Consider the following 19,273-nt stretch of genomic DNA (forward strand, 5'->3'; position numbering starts at 1 on the left):
TGAACAATGGGAATCCTTGGGCAGATGAAGAAAAACAGGAACCTCTGGGCTGACAGGAAGCCACATATCTTGATGTGATAGGGTTCCTAGAGGCAGACAAAGAAAGGTGGAAAAAGGCAGGAATCTCTAGTGTCTGAATGTAGCCTTTTGCTCATTATGCCCTTATTACAGTAAAATTAGCCTTGCATGTGAGAAGTACCCATCAGGCACTGATGCCATGATACTTCTGATCAAGAGTAAATAAGGACAAAAATCCTGCCTCCCCTTAGGAAGGTGGAGCTGGGATAAAAATCAGGAAAAACAAACTCAAAACCCTCCCTCCTCAGTGAACATTCTGTCCATTTATTTTCACACCCCATATAACCAGCTTGCCAAAGAAACTCAGGGCAGCCAGTCACCTGAGTCTGCCCACTCTCCCCTTGAGAGTGTAATATCACTTAATAAATCCTCGCTTTGCTTTATTGACCTATGTGTCTTGTCTCTGAATCCTTTCTGCAACAAGACAAGAACCTACTCTCTGGTAACACTTTTATATTATTCTCAGATATTTAAAGAGAAATTACCTATTTTTAGTTAAGTGTTTCATTTCTCCTTCCCTCAATCTTATATAATATTGATTAAAATAAATAGAATCATGGCACAGAGGAATAGAATGTAATGCAATATTTTAAGTAGTCAAGTAACAAACTCATCTTTAGGCAAAAAACATCCAATAACATTTACAGGGCACCTACTCTATACATCAAGTGAATCCCCAAGGGAGTCATGGCCCTTGTTTAAGAGAAAGTGTTTTAAACATAATTGATTTTTTTATGAAAGAATCATTTATGATACCTGGTGGTCTATGGTAAACATTGTTTTATACTGTTGAGTATGATTTTATCACATTTTGAAAGAATATTTGTCCCAAACATAGAAACCAATTGTTTATTCTAATGACCATTTTTGCTTGGAAAGTTAGTCATCACATTTCTTTAAGGAGAATTGTTGTTTTGTATTCCTTTTCCACACCGTAATGGTTGATAGAAAACGAAACGTCAAGAATAGTACAAAATTACCTCATACTTTGTTTAGCTCTACAGTTAGCTATTCATATAATTTTATCATAAAATTCTCCATGTTTCTTATATAACTTCTTAAGTGTGTAGTAACCTCTTAAAAGGTAGGCAGCTTTTCTCTTACAGTGTAGGTTTATTCTGTGTCTGTGAAAAAAACATGGAACCTAAGTACACCAAGAATTGTGATTTAATCAGCCTAATAGCATAGGTAGAGGCTCATTCTACTTTTACTATGCAATGCCTGTGTATCAAAAGACAAAGTTGTAATAATAACTGAGTTAGTTTTGTTTTCTTATTTAAACATGTTTCTTCTCATTAGAAGATGTCAACAATTAGTGGAGATGGACAATAGAAAGCAAAGAATGAGCATGTAGAACAACTCTGAGTAATGAACACAGTGCAAGTAAATGTGCTAGTTAAAAATGAAACATCATTGAATACTTATTAATGATTCTGTTTGAAATATATAAAAATTTAGACAGTAAAATTTAACATTTAAAGAAAAATATTAAGTAGTTGCTATCTTCACATAAAATAGTGACAAAATGTATACATTTTTATGAATTTGGAAAGGAATTTTTAATCACGTACATTTAAGAATTTTGTTCAGTGAAACACCTAATTTATTCATACAAAATTCTATGACAGTTGTCTTGAAAAGAGGATGTATGTCTATTTATACTAGGATTATATATCAATCAATGACTATCTTTCTAAATTTTCTAAGTGTATGCATTTTTAAGTATATTCATGTATTCTTTGTATATTATTAGAAAATCAAGGCATCAAGACAAGAAACCATTGCTTTCTTTTCCAGAATCCAAGTTAAAATTATATGGTTTCACAGTTTTATGTTTAGCTAGTTCCATGATTTTAAAAATATATTTAATGAATAAATTATTGGCATCTAACATATACTAAGAACTTATATATTATTCACTGTTTAAGGCCTATAGATTTGCATACCTAATTTATATGTCATAACCATCCTTAAAGTTATGCATCATTATCCAGATTTACTGATGTAGAAACTGGCACTCAGACTGATCAAGTTAGTAGCATACAGCAAGTAGACAATCTAGTTCTAATCAAGGTCTCTGAACCTCAGGCCATCTGATGCAGGGGAAGAGAAGAAGAGCAGAAGAGCTGTCCTATAGATATCCATAAACAGGTGGTCCCCATCTAAATCATCTTATGTCTAGGACAATAGAATTACTTGATCTAAGTTTAATTATTGGCTCTTTGTATATAATTAAATCCCATCAGTTCTCATTTTTCTTCTAACCTGCTTCCCAGGGTCTAAGAGGAACCATTGAAGAACACAAGCAAGTAAAACAAATTATATGATACTTTCGTCTGAAGACTAACACTCAGCAACTCAATGTTCTGTGACAAAAAAGTTCTGGCATTTTATCTGGGCAAGCTCTGAGCCCACTGCTTTTATACCCCACCATTAGAAACTAATCCAGCTGTTTGAGTTAATTTCCTTTCTGCTGCTATTTTCAGTGGATCGAGAAATTTGTCATCTAGACTTCTAACAGAGCTGAGGGCCATCTGTCTACTTCTCTAGAGTCCTATATTGGTTTTTCTCATCCACCACTCTACTCCATATTACCCTATGCTCCTTTTGCAGTCCCCAGGAATCCCCAGTTCTGCAGGTTAGGCTGCAATTACTCCTGCTTCCACACAGTACTGAATTTTTTCTTTTTAATCTCCTCTTTAAAACCATTTGAAGACACAATATTTATTTAAAACAGGAGGAAGAACTGACCTAAAAAGTGTTTCAGATCATAATAAATGACCTAATTGAAGATGGCACTATTTCAACATCTCATTCTTGGGCATAAATGTGAACTCTTACCAAATTTACAGCCTATCATTTTTTCTACAGACTTCAGTGAGTTTAGCTAGCTTAGGATGTGTATATATATGCAGATGTATGTATTTACCATAGTACTTAGACATCACAAACCACTTAGACTCATAAAGTCAAGTATTTGGCACTCACTAAACTGGGAAGCCCTTTGTCCTTATCTGCCTCCCCCTAGCCCCAGGACACTGATTTTAAATTAATGAAGAATTATAATTTACTGATCAAATTTTATAATTCCCAAACTCTAAAACACATATACATATGACCCAAGGCTTTTTGATCTTTCTGGAAGCAAAGCTGGTATTTAATTATAGAGTGGGTCTAAAAGTCTATAGGTTAACTCGTACTATTTCCTTTTGTACTGGTTTATAGATGATCTGATTTACTGGATGCATTTACTTAAAGGTTGTTTAGATTTCTTTTATTCATTAAATTATATTCAAATTTTTCTTAAATTACTGAAGAACCCAATGATGAGATAGTAAATAAAATAAATAATCTAATCCAAAGTATCTTCTGATTAGCTATAAGTTTAAGTTCATAGTCGGCTTTTTTTTTTAATTGAAAGATAGTTGTAAAATCATATTATGTTTTGCTTAATGGTGAACTGTTGTTTTGATATATAAAATTTATAGATAATATATAGTATTTTGAAATATTTCACAAACATCAAGTTATATAAAACAAGACTCTTGATCTAAAAAATCTCTTCCCTCTTCCATTTTTCACATTTCTGCCAGATTTGTCTTTTGTGAAATTCCAAATTGGATATTTTTATGGCTTTAAATCCAATTTTGCCATTGGTATAATATAAAGATATCTTAGCATGACATGCAATGACTTTATTTACTGGCATTACTTAATTTTCTTACATAATTTTTCATCCTTTTGTACAAACAATCCATACCCTATTTTCTTTCTTCATAGGTCTCCTTACTATTCCCCAAACCAAAAATACTTTCTCATTCTTCTGGTTTTTTTCTGTTTCTTTTTTATTTCCTGCTATTTTCCCTTCATGGAATAGACTCTCCTCTTTTCCAGTAGTCAGAATTTTACCTTATTAAAGATGGAGTTAAAAAGTCACTTTTTCTTGGAAGCGTTCTCTGTTTCTTATCTCTAATATTATTCACTCTCTCTTCTACTCTCTTTGAGTAGACAGCATTTATCACATTATAATTTCCTATACATACATTTATCTATTCTTTTACAACATTTTCTGGAAAATGTGACACTACACCACTACCATCTGAATCATTTGATTATGTAACAAATACAGATTTAGAAGCCCCACTCCAGAACTACCTAATCAAAAGGTGGTAGTGGGTAGTAGGTACTAATTGAATTGTAAATAATTACTTCAGGTGATTCTTACATGCATTCAAAACAGAACCACTGCCCTAGATGGTGAGCTGCTTAAGAACAGAGTAGTTGTTTGGTTCTTTGTTTACCTCTAGTAATTTACCTCTATAGAGGTAATAGGCTAGAGAAATAGTAATTAGGTTGTATAGGAAAAACCTCACTCTTCCTCCTGTATGTCTCCTTTACTCTCACCCTACACCTATACTCACAACACTTCTGGTACAGATGTATGTGAGGTTTCCCACACTAAGCAATTCTGTGACACCAGCTGGATGTTTACAATTTAATTCAGTTATGACATTATCTACCTGGAGATAACTTCAGATCCCACAGATTAAGGGCTCAGTCCCACAAGATTGCTCCACCTCCTACTCAGATGCCAATCACAAGCTCAGATTGTCAACTGTGATTCTCACTGCTAGGCTATAGATAGAAGTTCTCATGACCGCCACCTCGGGTTCAATTAATTTGCAAGAGGGAGGGCCTTCAAGATGGTGGAGGAGTGAGATGTGGAGATCACCTTCCTCCCCACAAGTACATCAGAAATATATCTACATGTGGAACAACCCCTACAGAACACCTATTGAACGCTGGCAGAAGACATCAGACTTCCCAAAAGGCAAGAAACTCCCCATGTACCTGGGTAGGGAAAAAGAAAAAAGGAAAAACAGAGACAAAAGAATAGGGACGGGACCTGTGCCACTGGGAGGGAGCTGTGAAGGACGAAAAGTTTCCACACACTAGGAAGTCCCTGCACTGGCGAACATGGGCAGTCGTGGAGGGCAGGGAAGCTTCAGAGACATGGAGAAGAGCACAGCAATAGGGGTGCAGAGGGAAAAGTGGAGAGATTCCTGCACAGAGGATTGGTGCCAACCAGCACTCACCAGCCTGAGAGGCTTGTCTGCTCACCCATCGGGACGAGTGGGGGCTGGGAGCTGAGGCTCGGGCTCCAGAGGTCAGACCCCAGGGAGAGGACTGGGGTTTGCTGTGTGAACACAGCCTGAAGGGGATTAGTGCCACAGCTAGCTGGGAGGGAGTCTGGGAAAATGTCTGGACCTATCTAACAGGCAAGACACCATTGTTTTGGGGTGCGCGAGGAAAGGGGATTCAGAGCACTGCCCAAACCAGCTCCAGAGATGGGCGCGAGCCGCGGCTATCAGCGCAGACACCAGAGATGGGCATGAGATGCTAAGGTTGCTGCTGTAGCCAACAAGAATCCTGTGTGCAAGCACAGGTCACTATCCAAACCTCCCACCCCCACCAACCACGGGAGCCTGTGCAGCCTGCCACTGCCAGGGTCCTGTGATCCAGAGACAACTACCCTGGGAGAACACACTTCACGTCTCAGGCTCTTGCAACGTCATGCCAGCCTCTGCCACCACAGGCTTGCCCGCATTCTGTACCCCGCCCTCTCCCTGGCCTGAATGAGCCAGAGCCCCCTAATCAGCTGCTCCTTTAACCCTGTCCTGTCTGAGGGAAGAAGAGACAGCCTCAGGCAACCTATACGCAGAGGCAGGGCTGAATAGAAAGCTGAACTCTAGGAGCTGTGCGAACAAAGAAGAGAAAGGGAAATCTCTCCCAGCAGCCTCAGGAGCAGCAGATTAAATTTCAACGATCAACTTGATGTACCCTGCATCTGTGGAATACATGAATAGACAATGAATCATGCTAAAATTCAGATGGTGGACTTGGGGAGCAATGATATATTTTTTTTTTCCCCTTTTTTCATTTTGTGAGAGTGTGTGTGTATATTTCTTTGTATGATTTTGTCTGTATGACTTTGCTTTTACCATTTGTCCTACAGTTCTGTCGGTCTGTTTTGTGTGTGTGTGTGTTTATGGTGTTCCTTAGTATAGTTTTTAGTACTTTTTATCATTGATGGATTTGTTTTTAGGTTTGGTTGCTCTCTTCTTTTGTTTTCTTTTTTTCTTTTTTCTTTTTTCTTTTCAATAATTATTTTTTATCATTTATTTTCATAACTTTATTTTATTCTTAATTTTTCTTTCTGTCTTTATTTTTTCTTCCTTTTCTTCTGAGTCATGTGGCTGACAGGGTCATGGTGCTCCAGCCTGGTGTCAGGCCTGTGCCTCTAAAGAGGGAGAGCAGAGTTCAGGATATTGATCCACCAGAGACCTCCCAGCTCCACATAATATCAAACAGCAAAAGATCTCCCAGAGATCTCTATCATCTCACCTCTAAGACCCAACTCCACTCAACGATCAGCAAGCTACAGTGCTGGAAACCCTAAGCCAAATAACTAGCAAGACAGGAACACAACCCCACCCATTAACAGAGAGGTTGTGTAAAATCATACTAAGGTCACAAATACCCCCCCAAAAAACCACCGGATGCAGTCCTGCCCACGAGAAAGACAAGATCCAACCTCATCCTCCAGAACACAGGCACCAGTCCCCTCCACGAGGAAGCCTACACAACACACTGAACCAAACTTAGCCACTGGGGACAGACACCAAAAACAACAGGAACTACGAACCAGCAGCCTGTGAAAAGGAGACCCCAAACACAGTAAGTTAAGCACAATAAGACAGAGAAACACACAGCAGATGAAGGAGCAAGGTAAAAACCCACCAGACCTAACAAATGAAGACGAAATAGACAGTCTACCTGAAAAAGAATTCAGAGTAATGACAGTAAAGATGATCCAAAATCTTGGAAACAGAATGGAGGAAATACAAGAAAGGTTTAACAAGGACCTAGAACTAAAGAGCAAACAAACAATGATGAACAACATAATAAATGACATTAAAAATTCTCTAGAAGTAATCAATAGCAGAATAACAGAGGCAGAAGAACAGAGAAGTGACCTGGAAGATAAAATAGTAGAAATAACTACTGCAGAGCAGAATAAAGAAAAAAGAATGAAAAGAATTGAGGACAGTCTCAGAGACCTCTGGGACAATGTTAACTGCACCAACATTCGAATTATACGGGTCCCAGAAGAAGAAGAGAAAAAGAAAGGGACTGAGAAAATATTTGAAGACATTATATTTGAAAACTTCCCTTATATGGGAAAGGAAATAGTCAATCAAGTCCAGGAAGTGCAGAGAGTCCCATACAGGCTAAATCCAAGGAGAAACACGACAAGACACATATTAATCAAACTGTCAAAAAGTAAATACAAAAAAATACATATTAAAAGCAGTAAGGGATAAAGAACAAATAACATACAAGGGATTCCCCATAAGGTTAACAGCAGATCTTCCAGCGGAAACTCTGCAGGCCAGAAGGGAGAGGCAGGACATATTTAAAGTGATGAAAGGGAAAAACCTACAACCAAGATTATTCTACCTAGCAAAGATCTCATTCAGATTAGACAGAAAAATTAAAACCTTTACAGACAAGCAAAAGCTAAGAGAATTCAGCACCACCAAACCAGCTTTACAACAAATGCTAAAGGAACATCTCTAGGCAGGAGACACAAGAGAAGGAAAAGACCTACAATAACAGACCCCAAACAATTAAGAAAATGGTAACGGGAACATACATATTGATAATTACCTTAAAAGGAAATGGATTAAATGCTCCAACCAAAAGACACTGATTGGCTGAATGGATACAAAAAAAAAAAAAAAAAAACCCAGATATATGCTGTCTACAAGAGACCCACTTCAGACCTAGGGACACATACAGACTGAAAGTGAGGGGATGGAAAAAGATACTCCATGCAAATGGAAATCAAAAAAAGCTGGAGTAACAATTCTCATATCAGATAAAATAGTCTTTAAAATAAAGACTATTGTAAGAGAGAAAGAAAGACACTACATAATTGATCAAGGGATCAATCCAAGAAGATATAACAACTGTAAATATTTATGCACCCAACATAGGAGCACCTCAATACATAAGGCAAATACTAACAGCTATAAAAGGGGAAATCAACAGTAACACAATCGTAGTAGGGTAATTTATTACCCCACTTTCACCAATGGAAAGATCATCCAAAATGAAAATAAATAAGGAAACACAAGCTTTAAATGACACGTTAAACAAGACGGACTTAATTGATATTTATAGGACACTCCACCTAAAAACAACAGAATAAACATTCCTCTCAAGTGCCCATAGAACTTTCTCCAGGATAGATCATATCCTGGGTCACAAATCCAGCCTTGGTAAATTTAAGAAAATTGAAATCATATCAAGTATCTTTTCCGAACACAATGCTATGAGACTAGATATCAATTACAGGAAAAAATCTGTAAAAAATACAAATACATGGAGGCTAAACAATATACTACTTAATAACCATGAGATCACTGAAGAAATCAAAGAGGAAATCAAAAAATACTTAGAAACAAATGACAATGAAAACATGACTACCCAAAACCTATGGGATGCAGCAAAAGCAGTTCTAAGAGGGAAGTTTATAGCAATACAATCCTACCTCAAGAAACAAGAACAACTCAAATAAACAACCTAACCTTACACTTAAAGCAATTAGAGAAAGAACAACAAAACTCCAAAGTTAGCAGAAGGAAAGAAATCATAAAGATCAGATCAGAAATAAATGAAAAAGAAATGAAGGAAACAATAACAAGGATCAATAAAACTAAAAGCTGGCTCTTAGAGAAGATAAGCAAAATTGATAAACCATTAGCCAGACTCATCAAGAAAAAAAGGGAGAAGACTGAAAGCAATAGAATTAGAAATGAAGAAGGAGAAGTAACAACTGCCACTGCCGAAATACAAAGGATCATGAGAGGTTACTACAAGGAACTCTATGTCAATAAAATGGACAACCTGGAAGAAAGGGACACATTCTTAGAAAAGCACAACCTTCCAAGATTGAACCAGGAAGAAACAAAATATAAACAGACCAATCACAAGCACTGAAATTGAAATTGTGTTGAAAAATCTTCCAACAAACAAAAGCCCAGGACAAGATGGCTTCATAGGCAAATTCTATCAAACGTTTAGAGGAGAGCTCCCAACTATCCTTCTCAAATTCTTCCAAAATATAGCAGAGGGAGGAATATTCCCAAACTCAGTCTATGAGGCCACCATCACCCTGATATCAAAACCAGACAAAGATGTCACAAAGAAAGAAAACTACAGGCCAATATCACTGATGAACGTGGATGCAAAAATCCTAAACAAAATGCTAGCAAACAGAATCCAACAGCACAGTAAAAGGATTATACACCATGATCAAGTGGAGTTTATCCCAGCAATGCAAGGATTCTTCAATATATGCAAATCAGTCAATGTGATACACCATATTAACAAATTGAAGGATAAAAATCATGTGATCATCTCAAGAGATGCAGAAAAGCTTTTGACAAAATTCAACACCCATTTATGATAAAAATGCATAGAGGGAACTTACCTCAACAAAATAAAGGCCATATATGACAAACCCACAGTCAACATCGTCCTCAATGGTGAACAACTGAAACCATTTCCACTAAGATCAGGAAAAAGACAAGGTTGCCCACTCTCACCACTCTTATTCAACATAGTTTTGGAAGTTTTAGACACAGCAATCAGAAAAGAAAAAGAAATAAAAGGAATCCAAATCAGAAAAGAAAAAGTAAAGCTGTCACTGTTTCAAGATGACATGATACACAGAGAATCCTAAAAATGCTACCAGAAAACTACTAGAGCTAATCAATGAATTTGGTAAAGTAGCAGGATATAAAATTAATGCACAGAAATCTCTTGCATTCCTATACAGTAATGACGAAAAATCTGAAAGTGAAATCAATAAAACACTCCCATTTACCATTGCAACAAAAAGAATAAAATATCTAGGAATAAACCTACCTAAGGAGACAAAAGACCTGTATGCAGAAAACTATAAGACACTGATGAAAGAAATTAAAGATGATACCAACAGATGGAGAGATATACCATGTTCTTGGATTGGAAGAATCAACATTGTGAAAATGACTCTACTACCCAAAGCAATCTACAGATTCAATGCAATCCCTATCAAACTACCACTGGCATTTTTCACAGAACTAGAACAAAAAATTTCACAATTTGTATGGAAACACAAAAGACCCCGAATAGCCAAAGCAATCTTGAGAACGAATAACGGAGCTGGAGGAATCAGGCTTCCTGACTTCAGACTATACTACAAAGCTACAGTAATCAAGACAGTATGGTACTGGCACAAAAACAGAAATATAGATCAATGGAACAGGATAGAAAGCCCAGAGATAAACCCACGCACATATGGTCACCTTATCTTTGACAAAGGAGGCAGGAATGTACAGTGGAGAAAGGACAGCCTCTTCAATAAGTGGTGCTGGGAAAACTGGATAGCTACATGTAAATGTATGAGATTAGATCACTCCCTAACACCATACACAAAAATAAGCTCAAAATGGATTAAAGACCTAAATGTAAGGCCAGAAACTATCAAACTCTTAGAGGAAAACATAGGCAGGACACTCTATGACATAAATCACAGCAAGGTCCTTTTTGACCCACCTCCTAGAGGAATGGAAATAAAACCAAAAGTAAACAAATGGGACCTAATGAAACTTCAAAGCTTTTGTGCAGCAAAGGAAACCATAAACAAGACCAAAAGAGAACCCTCAGAATGGGAGAGAATATTTGCAAATGAAGCAACTGACAAAGGATTAATCTACAAAATTTACAAGCAGCTCATGTAGCTCAATAACAAAAAAACAAACAACCCAATCCAAAAATGGGCAGAAGACCTAAATAGACATTTCTCCAAAGAAAATATACAGACTGCCAACAAACATATGAAAGAATGCTCAACAACATGAATCATTAGAGAAATGCAAATCAAAACTACAATGAGATATCATCTCACACCAATCAGAATGGCCATCATCAAAAAATCTAGAAACAATAAATGCTGGAGAGGGTGTGGAGAAAAGGGAACACTCTTGCACTGCTGGTGGGAATGTGAATTGGTACAGCCACTATGGAGAACAGTATGGAGGTTCCTTAAAATACTACAAATAGAACTACCATATGACCCAGCAATCCCACTACTGGGCATATACCCTGAGAAAACCATAATTCAAAAAGAGTCATGTACCAAAATGTTCATTGCAGCTCTATTTACAATAGTCCGGAGATGGAAACAACCTAAGTGCCCATCATCGGATGAATGGATAAAGAAGATGTGGCACATATATACAATGGAATATTACTCAGCCATAAAAAGAAATGAAATTAAGCTATTTGTAATGAGGTAGATAGACCTAGAGTCTGTCATACAGAGTGAAGTCAGAAAGAGAAAGACAAATACCATATGCTAACACATATATACGGAATTTAAGAAAAAAAAATGTCATGAAGAACCTAGGAGTAAGACAGGAATAAAGACACAGACCTACTAGAGAATGGACTTGAGGATATAGGGAGGGGGAAGGGTAAGCTGTGACAAAGTGAGAGAGTGGCATGGACATATATACACTACCAAACGTAAAAGAGACAGCTAGTGGGAAGCAGCCGCATAGCACAGGGAGGTCAGCTCGGTGCTTTGTGACCACCTAGAGGGGTGGGATAGGGAGGGTGGGAGGGAGGGAGATGCAAGAGGGAAGAGATATGGGAACATATGTATATGAATAACTGATTCACTTTGTTATAAAGCAGAAACTAAGACACCATTGTAAAGCAATTATATTCCAATAAAGATGTAAAAAAAAAAAAAAGAATTTGTGGCAGGATGCCCAGTGTTTAAAGAATCAAAGTTTGTGATTTACTTCCTAATACCGATATAAGACAAATATCCAGAATTATATCATTTACTTTTAAAAATGCAAATTTTAAAACCATTTATGAGAGCAGCAAAATTTTTTAAAAGTTAAATGACTAGACATACTGTATTTGACTCTATTTATGTCAAAATTAAAAATGTTAAAGACATACCTGTATAATTTTGCTAACTTGTGATGACATTTATATGATCTATTCTTTAAAATATATGTGTGCTCATAACACACACGTATAAACCAAGATACACACACGTATATATGTATAGATAGGATCGGCAACATTTAATAGTATATTTCATTAACTTTTTGTCATGTAAATTCCCTAACTCTTCATAAAAATGATCTATTTTGCTTCAGTTGCAAAACTGTTGGGACTTTTATTGAGTTACAAATACATGTTGGTGATATCTAAACTTATGCTTCATTATTTTAGAATAAAGAATGCTAACTCCTATCTCTTTGATAATTTTCTTTGCCTTTCTCTGCACTGTTTCAAGACATAACTCATATTCATTTCAGTATTATGCCTTTCTCTCCTGATAAAATCCAAATTTTACCTAAGTTGAATTTCCTGAGATAGATAATTCTTTTGTCTAGTACTTGAGTCAGTCTCAGCTTTTTGTTTTTTGCTTTGGCTGCGTGTACATAGCTTGCAAGATCTTAGTTCCCCAACCAGGGATCTAACCTGCACCCCCTGCAGTGGAAGTGTGGAGTCTTAACCACTGGACTGCCAGGGAAGTCCCCAGTCTCAGTTTTAACATGGCAGATATAGTGGTACTACCCACTGGCAAATGCTACAGAATGAAAGAATAATATTTTAGAAAGAAAAGTAGAAATATCAGGGAAAATATCTGTCTTTGAGCAGGAGCATACCCAGCATAGTGATAGCTGTCACTGGAAAAACGGAATAATTATTTTGATTTGATTCACAGATAAAGGGAAGCCAGAGGAGAGTAACATAATCACAATATTTGGCAAGAAATAACTTGGGAATTCCTCTTTAGCAGACTAATTTAGAGAGGGACCAGGGAAGGGAATTTGCATGCTTGAGGAAAAATTGATCAAGGCCTGGATTATTTTGTATAATGGAAGAAAAATACCAATCAGCTAAGCTTTAATTAGGGAAGGGAGTACACAGTATGAGGGGCAGGTACCTAAGCTTCATAATATATCTTCCTTGCCTTGGTCCTATGTCAGTCACCCTATGATTCTGAATCCATGCTGAAATGGAGGATGAGAGAACTCTTGATGTAGATCTTTGAACGTAACTAAGGAATATGACAAATATGAATGTGCTTGGAAAGGAGGATAAAATTGTAGCAGAACATACTTGTGAAGTTATACTGAAGGAATTTTGGATATTAATATAGATATAAAACTGTTAAACTACCCAAGGCAGTTTTTAGGCTCTGTTTATTTTCTACATCCACAGTAGAGAGCAAAATGCATTGCTACTTTAGCAGACTTTTCCCAATTTCTGCTTCTCCATGTTACCTTTGTCATTTTTTCCCCTTATCTATTCCCTTTATGGAGATATTTTATTTACCAATATAACAAGCATATAAAAAACTGCCTGAAATATGGTAGTCACTTTATAAATATTGTTTACTACATGAACAGTTTTTAGCTATAACTTTTACATTAGAATTATATCCACCAAAATATATAGTATTTCTTGTGTCTTGTCACCAAAGAAAATCCTTGCTGACACTTGAACCCATTATAAAAGTTATTCTAAAGTACATCATAGTGAAGCAAAGAAGCAAAGGTGTTAGTGAAAAGCAATTCAATTGTCTCGTAAATTTATGTATTTTATATTAATAATGTATGTTCTTTTATTTCACCAGTAGTTTATATTAAAGCAAGGGACCCTCAGTCTACTAGCTGCTTTACCTCCTAGATACATGCACATTCTACTTTTTTAAGTGAGTCATCCACATGTCTGGATCCTCCAGGTAGTTGCCTCCCTCAGGGAAGAAGATGACTGAGAAAGATTCCAATGTCCACAATAACAAAAGAAACCATCAAGAGCAAGCAGGGAAAATTAGTGCACTTTGTGTTCATAAAATAGTAAGAGACCCTCAAATATCATGAGATGTACTAGAAAACAAAATGAAATAAATTGACACCAGAGGAAAAAAGATGATTCAGGAAAAAAAAGACTATAATTTAAAAAAAAAAAAAACTTTGTATGAAACTTTAATTTCCAGAGTACGTAACAAGATAGATAATAGAGTACTTTAATTTGACCATCCCTTTAGCACTATATTTTCTGGTTCTTCTAATAGTTCTCTGACTTCCTGTGCTGTTGGATCCTCTAGGTCTCATTTTTTTCTATAATTGTGCTTTTTTTAATATAATTTTGCTTTAACTTATAGATGTTTTTTAGGTTGTACCTTGCAGTTCTCAATAGTTTGCATTCTTGTGTACTTAAGCAATTAGATATTTTTTAACTTCTAAGAACTCTTTTTGTTCTCTGGTTGCTCACATTTTTCATATACTTTTTTTCTTGGTTTATGCATGAGATATTCATGTTGTTTCTACTGTGAAAATTGCTTGGATTAATAAAATTTGTTTTCTCTTCTTCTCAATTTAAAGAGGCAAGATACCTAAAAGGAGATTCTCCTAATTAAGTAATTTATCTTTGATCCATTCTATTAAAGAAAATACGAAATTTTAAGATGTTTATTAGTTATAAAATACAAATTTTGATTGTACAGCAAAATTATTATATCTTATTTGCTACTTTATTCTTAGCATATATCATAGCACCTGACATGAAATAAAAGTTTAAAAGTGTTTAAGGGATAAACAAAGTTACAGAAACATATCAATATTTTAAAATTATTCTATAATCCTTCACAGCAAACGTAAAAAGAATCAAAACAAAACTTTTCATGTGCTTAAGCTAGGAATGGACTCACCAAATCCCACAGCATCAGAAGATAAGCGTTAAATGCCGTGTAGTTTGGAACATATCAAGAGAAGGGAGTTCTGGGCACTCACACTAGGCTTATCTGCTGTGTTGGTAGTAAGGTAAGGTAACGAATGAAGGGAGGTAATTTCAAAAGATCAAAACTTTCATTCATTTTGGAGGAGGAGTGCAGGAGGTGCAGTCAGAATGCAAACAGAAGGCAGAAAAAAACTATAAACCCATCTTATCTACCAACAATCCCAAGTTTTAGAAGTAGCAGTGGTTCATGTAGAGTGAAAAAAAAAAAGGAAAATAAAGCATATATATTTATATATAAATACAAATATAAACATATTAAAAGTTTAGAGTGTTTATATACAATATATATTTTATGTATAAATTTTATGTATTTATACATAAATATAGATATATACATAAATATGTATATATTAGTACTATATTAGTACACATATATGTGTGTAATTATATTATACGTGCAGACAAACACACACATACACTTTGTGTTTTCCAACTTGGCATCTTAATCAGAAAAACAGACCTCTGAAGCTTATTAAGCTCAGAAATGAAAAAAATAAAAAATACACATTGAACCATAAACAAATAGCCCAGATATCAGTCTAACCATCAACACTAGGATAAGTTTATCAAGAAAGATTGTACAGTCTCAAAAACAAGGTCTTTTTCCAATAGAGAAGGCCATATCTTTACAATCTAGTGAACTATTAGTAGGCAGGTATTCAAACAAAGTTTGGAAAACACTTCCAAAATTAGATGCCCACTGTTGTTAATCTATATCTATTTTTCTCTGAGAACAAAGGAGACTAACAGAAAATGTTCTTCCATAATTTTCTAAAGAGACTTGCTGAGAAAACAGGGAAATAATTCCACTTACAGTTTTTTCTTTTTTAATCTGATAGACACAAATTGGCCACATAAAGTAAATAGTAATTGCCTCAGACACAGGAAAAAATTCAAATGACCAGTACTTACACACTCCTACTTAAGAAGAAAAGATGTAAGGACATAAAAAAAAAGGGACATGCATTTAAAGATAAAAAGTCACATAAAATCAGGAAAGAGTAAAACTCAGTATTATTGATTATCATGCAAGAAAATTAAACAAAACACAATTTAATGAAATATGAGGATTAGAATTTAAAAATTAGCTAAATTGAAGCAAGAAGAATTAAAAAATAAACTTAAGAAAGAACAATGTTATTGCAGAACTTAAAACTAAATAAGTGACAGAAAATGTCAGATTTGTACTTTTTTCATTTCAAATAATTACCATGGAAGAAGGTTCAAAAAATTATGGTGTGTTAAAAAATACAGCTAGCTAGCACTAAGCATGCTACAAAAATTTCCTTGTAGGACATTTGGTTCTGTTCAAAATGTCCACAAGATATGTGGTCCCATGCCAAAAGGACCTTGCAATTTGGTCTTATCCAAAACATCCTCGAGCATATTTGATCCATGACAAGTGGTTCTAGACAAGACCTTTTGGCATGAACCAAATGTCTTCCTGGATGTTTTGGGTAATAAAAAATATGACCAAATATCAAGGACCTTTTGGTGTGGACCAAATATCTGTGCACATTTTGAACAGGACAAATATCAAGTCCTACTGGGTGTGGACCAAATGTCTTACAGATGTTTGCACAGGACCAAACCTCCGCTAACCCAAAAAGTTCAGTCTGCCCATGACAAAGGATATTTATTATATGGGATGAACCTATTCTATTGAAAACAACTATGAAATCTGTGTAAATATATAGGAATGCCTGTTTAAAGGAATTTCAGAGACATCAACAGAGGAAACACTTGAGAGATTGCTATTGCAGAGAGAATGAAATCAGCAGTAAGTGAATATTGCCTTATCATAGCATATCTCCTGAGGTCATTTATCAACTCCTACTGTGGTAAAATAGGACTTGGCAGAACACTGCAGTCACACTGGGCTGAGAAAACAGAAGTTGAAGATTGGATTACTCAAAGTGTCTGGAAATGGGACGAAAAGTCTGAAGAAAAGAGAAAGTCATAGGAGTGACCACAGACATCTACAGGGAATCTCCCTTTGAAGAAATTATCTGCTACTAATTTCATCATATACAGGATAAGACTAATAAATCTAGCATAAAACTGAAGCAGAGAGGCTAAAGAGCTGAGTTCAGATTTTAGCAGATATTCATTGTTGATGAGATAAGTTAGAGTTTAATACCAGTGTAAAGTGGTTTTGGTAAACACCCTAGGCTTTTAGTTGAGACTCCAGAGGTCATGCAACTAGGTGTAAAGAAACACTGAAACATTAACCCTGAAAAAGCATAAAAATCAACCTTTTACAGAATTGAGATAATCTACTTATATCTTATATTCCTGACATAAGAAAACTTAACCCTCACAGGAGGAAGAAAACATAGTCTAAAGTTTCTACAAATTTTAATGTGTGATGTCTAATATCCAATTAAAAAAAATTGGATAAGGCATCTATAAAGGTATCTATAAAGCAAAACCAATTGATTAAAACCAATATATAAAACTTATTATGGAAAAGGAGAGATAGAAGTGACTTGAATTTTGGCAAATCAGATTGAATTTTTGGAATGAAATATTTTAAATAGCTGTGTTAATTATGCTCAAGCAAATTAAGCAAATTTTGAAAAAAATAAGAAAAAATTGAATCTTTCAAGAGGAATCTAATGAAAATACTAAAAGAAGTGCTATAATTGAAATTAATAATTTAAGAGATGGATTTAATAAATGATTAGACACAAAAGAACTATTAATGAAATATAGAGCAAGTTAGTAGAAAATATTCAGATTGAAGCCAAAACATAGAAGAAAAAAATACCAAAATACAGAAATGACCATCAAGGACATGTGAACGTGGTACCAAAGTCTAATATAATTGTAATTCAAGTTCATGAGGAAAGGAAAGAAAGGATAAGTTAAAAAAAATACTAAAAGAAATTTTGGCTGAAATTTTCCAAATTGACAAAAGATATTGAACTCTATGAATATTTTTATTATATTAAAATCTCAGGAAAACCCACAAAAAAATTGTACAGAAGCCCATATCTAGGTATAACTATGTAAAAAAAAAAAAAAAAAAAAAAAACAAAGACAAAGGGGGCAGAAAAAACCATTAAGGGCAACCAGAGAAGGAAAATGCATTACCTTCAGAGAAGCAACAAAAAGTTCAAGAATTTTTCAAGAGAAATCATGGTAGCCAAAGACAAATAAAATAAAATCTTTAAAATGCTGAAATAAGAATGCCAACCCAGAATGCTACAGATAAAATATTTTTCAGAATAATAGTGAAGAAAAGATATTTTAGACAAACAAAAGCTGAGAGAGTGCAGAACCAGCAGATCTGCACTAAAAGAAGAAAAATATTACCAGGTGTGACTGGAAATAAAGAATGAAGAGTAGCAGACAAAGTAAATCATTAAATCATATATAAATATTCATCATTTAATTATTATAAGATAATATAAAAATATTGGGTTCAAGGCACATGTAGAGATTACATATATGAAAATAATAACACAAAAGATGGGAGCAGAGAATGGCCTTAAATATATGTAAGGTTTTCACATAGTTATAGAAGTGGTAAAAGTACTAGAAGAAAATAATAAAATATTTGGTTATTAAACATACAATTTTAAATAACTCAAGGTTAAATATAAAAAAGTCATGGTGGAAATCAGAAAAATTTTGATCTGAAAGTTAATAAAAATATGACTTTTAAAACTTGTTCATTGCAACTAAAGCTGAAAGTAGAGGAAAATTTACATGTTTAAATGCATGTATTAAAGAAATCAGTGATCTGAGCTCCATGTTGTATGACTAGAAATAAAAACAACAAAGTAAAGCCAAAGACTAAAAAAAGAAAATAATAAAACTGAGTGAGATAGTCAGCCATAACTCTTGGTAAAAGTCAGTAATTTCCCCCAAATAGCTTACAATCAATTAGAAACCATAAAGCCTTATCTACTCAGAATTAATTTTATAATAAAAATAAATTGAGGAAAATAAGATTTTAAATGGAAAATGTATTAAACTTGGAAGACGTTGTTCTATTTGGTAATTACATCAACAATTTCAAATTTAAGACAAAAATTGGGTCATGGGCTTTTGGGGCAATAGTATGCTCATCCTGCTCTACTTGGGGGTTGGGAGAACTGGTCCTTTTGACCATGCCTACCTCCCACCATAAGGCTAGTGGTGAGGGATGAGAAACACCACCAGCAGCCTGCCCCTGCGCCCCCTCCAGGAGCAAACTTAGCTGCAGACTGGGACCTGGGAAGAGAAAGCCGGCACCTGCCTA

This window comes from Globicephala melas, chromosome 4, assembly GCF_963455315.2.
Source record: "Globicephala melas chromosome 4, mGloMel1.2, whole genome shotgun sequence".
NCBI lineage: Eukaryota > Metazoa > Chordata > Mammalia > Artiodactyla > Delphinidae > Globicephala > Globicephala melas.